Genomic DNA, 7,786 nt, shown 5'->3' on the forward strand with positions numbered 1-7,786 from the left:
TAATGGGCTGGCCCTAGCCCCTCTACTTCCTTAGATAAACATGAAGTTTCTTGACACACATGAAGAACCTTCAGGGGGAGAAAAGGCTAATCTTTTGATTTGAACTCATTTTGAATTATTGATATTTGGAACAAAATTTCATGTCAATATATTTCAATGACTCTCTGACGATTAATCAACTTTCACCGGCCACATTCCAAGATAACTCAAGATTCCCAAGATATTCTCAAGACAACTCAGTCTGCTTTCTTTTATATTAACAACAATTTAAAATATTATTTAATGTATATAATAGTGAATTGTCTATGCCTTCGTAAAACATTGAATCAATTGTATTCATACCAAGGCAGTAAAATGCAACGCTTCTTATTGGCAAATAATTGGAAAAGCGTAAAATATTTAGTTAATTTTGCAGTCACTGTCTCACATATATCCCGTCCATAAACTACGCCTACAATATCCACCTGTTACATTCAGTAGTTCCGGTTCCATCGTCAATTGAAAATATGCTAAAGTAGGAATTCGGTTCTTGAAGGTTAAGGCTGTGCCTCAAACATTCTAAGATGAAAACGGCTTAATTGAACACCGTGCCGGCGGTTCACGACAATCAACTGGGACTTTGTAAACATTCAGAGACCATTCACAGTTCCGGTAGTAACCAGGGCAATTGGAACCGCAGATTACCACCCTCCCTAACATCTTCAGTAACCGCGTCAAATATAACGGAATTCGAGGTCACGTTTCAATTATACATTTAACAGTTGTAGCTATTTTTGCTCCAAACCGTTAAGTAAATGCACCCATGAACTGATTTGCAAACTATGGTCAAAATACGGAATAATGAGAAAATATGGACAGAGAGATGGATCAAACTGCCACTTGGAAATGAAGTGTTTGGAGATATGTGAGGAGTCATGACAAATTTACCGGATGAAAAGCAAATGAAACACATCCTAAAGTTCAAATACCCTACTGCTGGCAAAACCTGTGCTGGTAAACAGCGCAAAGCTGAGAACAATGAGCATTTCCATTCTGATTAAGGAGGCAGATGTGAACCCTGTACTTTGCGTTGTGTGAATTTCATCTGTGCAAAACTGCGCCCATTAGAATGAGTGATTTCCTGCACTGTTTGGGAATCCTGTCTGAATCTGTTTGGATTTGGGCAACGCGGAAACTAGAAATCTGTAACTGGTCTCTTTCATAGACCCATTCCATCTCGACATTATCCAGTTGCAACAGGATGGTTGAAAAACTTATCGAAATTTAAAAACAAGAGGCCGAGGAAACCGTTTGAAGATTTTTTTTCGGAATGGTGCAGGTGATGATGATTCCTCTCTAGTCTAATGTTCATATCAAGGGCATTGTTGTATTTTATAGGATGGCGGGGAAGAGGGGAAACCAGCTGAGTTGCTCTTGCCAAGGGACCGCACCATCACGGTGGGCCGAATGGCTTCCTTTTGGGCTGTAACCGCTCAATGAACCCAAGGGCTTATGTCTGAGATGACCGTGGTGCACGAATGTGTGACTCTATTCTCCCCGTGAAGCTCTCTCGGTGCAAGTGGTTAACTTCACAAATCGAGTATTTCACAGCAAGGCAGCTAACATCTTCAGGACAACATTGACCAGTCGGTGTATATTTCCACACTGGGTATATTTCCAGAACATGCAGCCGCAGGCTATTGACATGCAAAGCGTCTCACCACGCAGCAATGCAACACGCTCATTTACTCCATCCCTCCCCCCCCCCCAAAAGCCAACAAAGAAGTGCGGGTGCTAGAGATCAGAAACAAAACCAGAAACCAGACTCAGCAGTTCTTGAGAGAAAGCAGAGCCAGTGACTCTTCTTCAGAACTGAACAGATGCTGCTAGACTTGCTGAGTTTCTCTCTCCGCAACCCCCCTCCCCTCCAGCAATTTCTGCTTTTGTCACTCATTTCCCAACACTAGGCAGCGAATTCCTAGTGGAAGCAGGTGATTCGGCCCATCGGGTCCACACTGAGCCTTTGAAGAGCATCCCATCCAGATCCCCCCCCCCCCCCCATGCATTTTCCATAGCTAACCCACCCAGCCTGCACTTCCCTGGACACTGTGGGGGAGTTTAAACATGGTCAATGTGGGAGGATATCCCCGCAGAGACGGGGAGAATGTGTAAACTTCAGGAACTCCCGGGGTTGGTCCCGAACCTTGAAGCCCTAGTAATGCGAGGCAGTACTGCTTACCAGGGAGCCACCGTGCCGCTCTCACTGGGATTGGGTCAACCCCGCCAAATGGATTGTCGCTCCAATGTGATTCAGGGAAGTTAGAATTCTTTCCAGCAGATGAGAGTAATTGTCCTTCTCCGCATGATCCCATTGGTTTGCAAGAGGAACAGGGAGCCAAGGGAATTGGATTAAGACGGGAGTGCTGATGACACGACAGATTATCGGCAGGTGGTGGGGACAGGATTTCTCCCAGTTTCAGGACAGTTGCAAAATGAGTAATCTGATTTTTCAAAGTGATCAAGCGGTACCCACCAAACTCAAACTCCATGCTAGAACTGGAGTTCTGATCTAACTGACCTGCACCATTCACTCTCCACCGACGCCGCTTGACCTGATGAGCATATGTTTGGCAGTTTTTGTCTTTATTTCAAATTTCCACATTCGCATTTCTTTTTCTTCTCGTAAAACGAGACAGTTATTAAATTGTTCACCTCAGTCAGATTTATCGGGAGAAAAGATTTTTTTTCATGATGAAATGAGAAGATTCATGCACACTATTACACGAGCACTAATTGGAGTTATTAAGACCGGATTCATGCAGTCTAACTACAGGTTTTGGATCACAGAAGGCCAATCGCAGCAGATGGAAGATTTTTGCCTTGGCTGTGTGCATAGCTGCAGAATTTCAGGCTGCTGTAACATTGATAAGGAACACTGTCAATCACTGAGTCTGGGCTTCTCCGAGGGGGACAGACGTGAGTCTCGGTAACTTTTCGATTCACACGACAGTGAAAGCAAATCCAGTCTGCTGTCGGACCAAGTTTACAAAAAGGGCTGGTTGTCACTGCCAGGCACGTTTTCCATCAGATCTTAATGTAATAGTTTCGCGAATAGGTTGTCTCTCTTCTCTGATCTGGATAGCTAATTAAGCAGTGACAACCTGAGCCTGCCTGTGGCCAGATTTATCCAGTTTTCCCAGTCCGGACCTGCAGTGTGAACCTGTTTCCCACTGCATGGATAGTCCAGGTGTATTTTTGCTGTGCTCGCTGGCACGGTCCGCATGATCTGATATATACAAACAAATTAAAGAAAGAAGTTGCATTTATATAGCTCCGTTTAGAACGACAGGATCAATGAAGTTTGCAATGCAAGGCATGTCTGTTCTCTCAGGTGGATGTCCACGATCCCCGACTCTAATTCAAAGAGAAGGGCAATTATCTGCAATGTCCTAACCAATATCCACCGCTCAAAGAACAAAATTAAAACAAAGTTTCTGGTCATCCTTTCCTCGCTGAATCTGGGAGCTTGCTGCATGCAAATGGGCGACAGAGCTTCCTATTCTTTACAACAACTCGAAAATAATCTCCTGACCGAAAAACAGTTTTGAGACATCCTGGAGTCCTGCAAGCTGCTATGGAAATGCAAGTTTTTCTTTTACTGCCAATTCGAAGTGTGGCCATTGTTGTGGTGCAGTATTAACATTAGACGCATTAAGATTGACACAAACAAGATGAACGACCAAATTTATCTGTTGTTTTAATGGTGTTGTTTGAGGGATAAATCTTTGTTGAATTCACTGTTCATCTTTGAAATAGTGGTAGAGAGTCTTAGTTCTACCTGAGAATGCTGTTTCATTTTAAGATCTCATTTGAAAGATGGCACCTCCTTGAGGATTATTTGCTTCTATCACTGGAGTGGTCTTGAACTAACAGCCTTCTCCTCAGGAGTGAGCCTTGTATATCAAAATATGGCTAACAGTTATGCAGGATGACCATGACTATTCCCCTACAAGTGTATGGCATTGTATATATTATGACAATACAGTTTTTATGTTGTCATGGAATTGCAACCTCTAAAATTAACTATGAAAATTGGAATATTAAGTCTTACAAAACTCCAAACTTAACTTGCATGAGAATCTTCAGTGAGCAGCTCAACCTGACAGATCAGAACCATTCTAGACATAATTCTTTATCAGTGTGGAGATAATCGATCTCAGCTGACGTATTTGCTTGTTGCAAAATAATAGATTTGAGCATCTCTGAGCTTGGGTGGAGAAACTGGCTGAATGTTGAACTCTAGCTGTTACCCACAGCCTCTGCTGGAAAAGCACTTCAGGCTGGCAGGTAAGAAGAGGGTTTGTGCAATACTTCTGCATTATTGATCATCCTGGGCTTCACAGACAAACATTAATGAGTGATTTTTAAAATGTGTTCATGGACTATGGGCATTGCAGGCATTTATTGCCCATCCCTAAGTGAGGGGTTGTGGTGAGCCACGTTCTTGAACAATTGGAGTTCCGGATTTTGCTTCTGCAGCAGTTTAGGAACTGTGATATATTTTCACATCAGGGAACTGTGAGGTTTGTAGGGCAGCAGGGTATTTCCAGGCCTCTGCTGCCCTTGTCCATCTAGAAGCAGAGAAACATAGAAATTAGGAAAAGGAGTGGTCCATTCAGCCCTTTGAGCTTGCTCTGCGATTCAATACAATCACGGTTGATTATTCTACTCAGTACCTGAGGATCATACGGGCAAGGCTGGTGAGTGAGAAAGAGGTTCAGACTGCAGGAACATAAAGCAATTCCTCATTTGACACAAGACAATGCTATTGCAGTATGACAGATTCATTTTCATAGCACCAACTGTCGACTGAAAATCTTCATTGGTGAGTGACAGTTAATTTGGTTGTTAATGGTGAGTCTGTGTGGGAAGCTGTGAGAAACATTGATTCTCAGCTTCTCAAGGTTAATTTAACAGAGAAAAAGGGAGATCCAATTGAAGAGAGCAAAGTTTCAAATCAAAAAGCTGTATCTAGAATGCAGCTGGATGGTGCAAGCATCCAAATAGAAGATCAAGGTTTGCAATTCATAGAATCCCTTCAGTGTGGAAACAGGCCATTCAGCCTATCAGGTCCACATTGATCTTCCAAAGAGCATCTCACCCGAACCCATCCTCCTACTCTATCCCTGTAAGTCTGCATTTTACACGGTTAATCCACATAGCCTGCACACTATGGGCAATTCAGCATGGCCAATCCACCTAACCTGCGCATCTTTGGACTGTGGGAGGAAACCAGAGCACCCAAAGTCAACCCAAGCAAACACGGGGAGAATGTGAAAACTTCACACAAACAGTCACAGAAGCTAGAAATGAACCTGGCTCCCTGGTGCTGTGAGGCAGCACTGCTAACCATGAGCCACTATGCCCCCCTGAAATTGACTTTCAAAAAAAAGACAAAAAGAGACAAGACATCGAGTTTACTCTCTTTGAAAAATAATGCAAAATAACAATGAGTTTGAGATAAGTAAAGATTTGCCTTAACCTTTACTCTAAACATTCACTGACTGTCAAGGATAAGAAACTTATTGGTGCAGAATTCTCCTCATTTAATCAAATGTTTCTCAAGTCACCTGCTTGGATTGGAGAAGTGCAAAAAGATGCAGTAAATCGTAAGGGGTTCCTTTTGTTAATTCCCCATATTATGCCATTCTATAGTGTGCTGAACATTACAGGTACATTATCACAATTGGAAAATCAACCCATTTGTGAGAATAATGATTACTGCTACATCCCAAGGAAAATCTGGGGTGGATTTCACCAATGTGTTAGGAGGGCTTGGCTGTGATGCTGTCTGTAATTCATTTCCTTGTAACACTGATTGCTTAGCCTTGTAAGTGATCTTGGTAAGCGAAGTGTGTTGGATGCTTAAGGACCATTGCACCAACAAAGTTACAACATTAGCAGAGAAGGCAGAAAGTTGAAGAAAATAAATAGCTCATAACAGTGAATTTTAATAATTCTACCAGTAGGTCAGTACTCATTATCACTTCAGTTCTTCAGCCTGGAGTACTTTCACATCAAATTCTGTGTCCACAGTTGGGGAATCACTGATATCGTTAAGCATGGGTGAAATTGTCATTAAAAAAATTGACAGAATGAGAAGGCTTTAGTCACCCTATATTTCGACAATTGTCTTCATCCTCCTGTTGATATAATATAATTCAAAGTAGTTTTAACAAGTGATGGTGAGTACCGAGAGGAGGGATGAAGTAATAAGTAAAAGTCGACTCATTCTGGTGATATGTACTCATGCCTTCAGATTCGATTAATTAGAAATCGAAAATATAAATGGTTTATAAGATCTTCTGATTAGAAACTTATTGAAAATAGTAGAATGAAAATCATTCAGAGGAAAAAATCTTTCTTAACCGTAATCAGAATTATTCAGATTGATACTACATTGACTAGTCTCCTTCACTTATGGTAACAAAACAGTGATTATGTTATAATTAATGATGGGTTTTGATACTGTAAAAATTGATGGAACTTCCTTTGTAATACACGGCAAAATTTACATATGTATATATATATATAGGGGAAAAATACTTGCATTTATGTAGTGCCGAAGATACAGGAAACACAGCAACCGATCAGCACATAGCAAACTCCCACAAGCTATAACATGATGATGACTAGATAATTGACTTTTGTGATGTTGATTAAGAGATAAATATTGATCAATGCACCAGAAATAACTCTTCTACTCTTATTTGAAATCATACAATTAGATCTTACATGCCCATTTGAGAGAGCAGACAGGACCTCATCTTAACATTTGATTTGTAAGAGGAGGAATTTCAGGGAATTTGTTTTGCACAGTGAGTTTTTTTGATCTGAAAAGCTTTGGCTGGCAGATTTGCGGATACAAATTCATGATAACTTTCAACAGAGCACTGAAAAAGATAAACAATGCAATGCTATGGGCAAAGAGCAGGAGAGTAGGTGTCATTAGTTAATAGTTCTGAAGAGTTAGTATCGGCACAAATAAGTCAAATGGCTTATTTCCTTTCTGTATGATTCTTTGATAAACTGGTTGCCATATGAACATTTTTGCCCAGAAATCTTAAATTTAGCTGTCAGTCAAAAACTATCATCAGTACATTTATCAAACTAAAGTGGATAGTGCAACAATTATCTTGAACAAAAATATCTTTGGCATTCTGCACAAGCTCATTGCATGTACACATAATGCAGTCATTCATTTCCAATGCTGTCAAAGAATATTTTCTGCACAGCTATTACATCCTTTGAGAAGTGTGACTGTAAATGTCTGTCTTTTCTGATACATATTGGTTCTGTGTTGTTTCATAATGCACCAGGTTAGGGATACATAATTAATGTGGAAATTGTACATTAAAATATCTGAAAGTCAGGTGGTGTAGTCATAATGACTTCCCTTCTCAAACGTCTGAAATTTTAACTTATATTTTCTCTTTTTGGATAGTGATGGATGTGCTATATACACATAAAATTAGAACAGAGACATTTTCAGGAATAAAGCCAAGTAGAAGTTTTTCAGAAAGATAGTGGAATTCAGGAACCTTCTGTCCAATAAGTTGTGGAAGCTAAGTCAATTTAAATTTTCAAGACTGAGGTCAACAGGTAACAGTGTGAAAGGCTATGGAAGAAAGGTGAATAAATGGAGTTGGAATGTATATCTTCCATGATCTTGTTGAAATCATGGAACAGATTTGAGGCGTTCAATGGCCTACTCCTTTTGCTAAGTTCTTTTTCTATTTTAGTTACA

Source organism: Hemiscyllium ocellatum, chromosome 28, assembly GCF_020745735.1.
Source record: "Hemiscyllium ocellatum isolate sHemOce1 chromosome 28, sHemOce1.pat.X.cur, whole genome shotgun sequence".
In the NCBI taxonomy this organism is placed as follows: Eukaryota; Metazoa; Chordata; class Chondrichthyes; order Orectolobiformes; family Hemiscylliidae; genus Hemiscyllium; species Hemiscyllium ocellatum.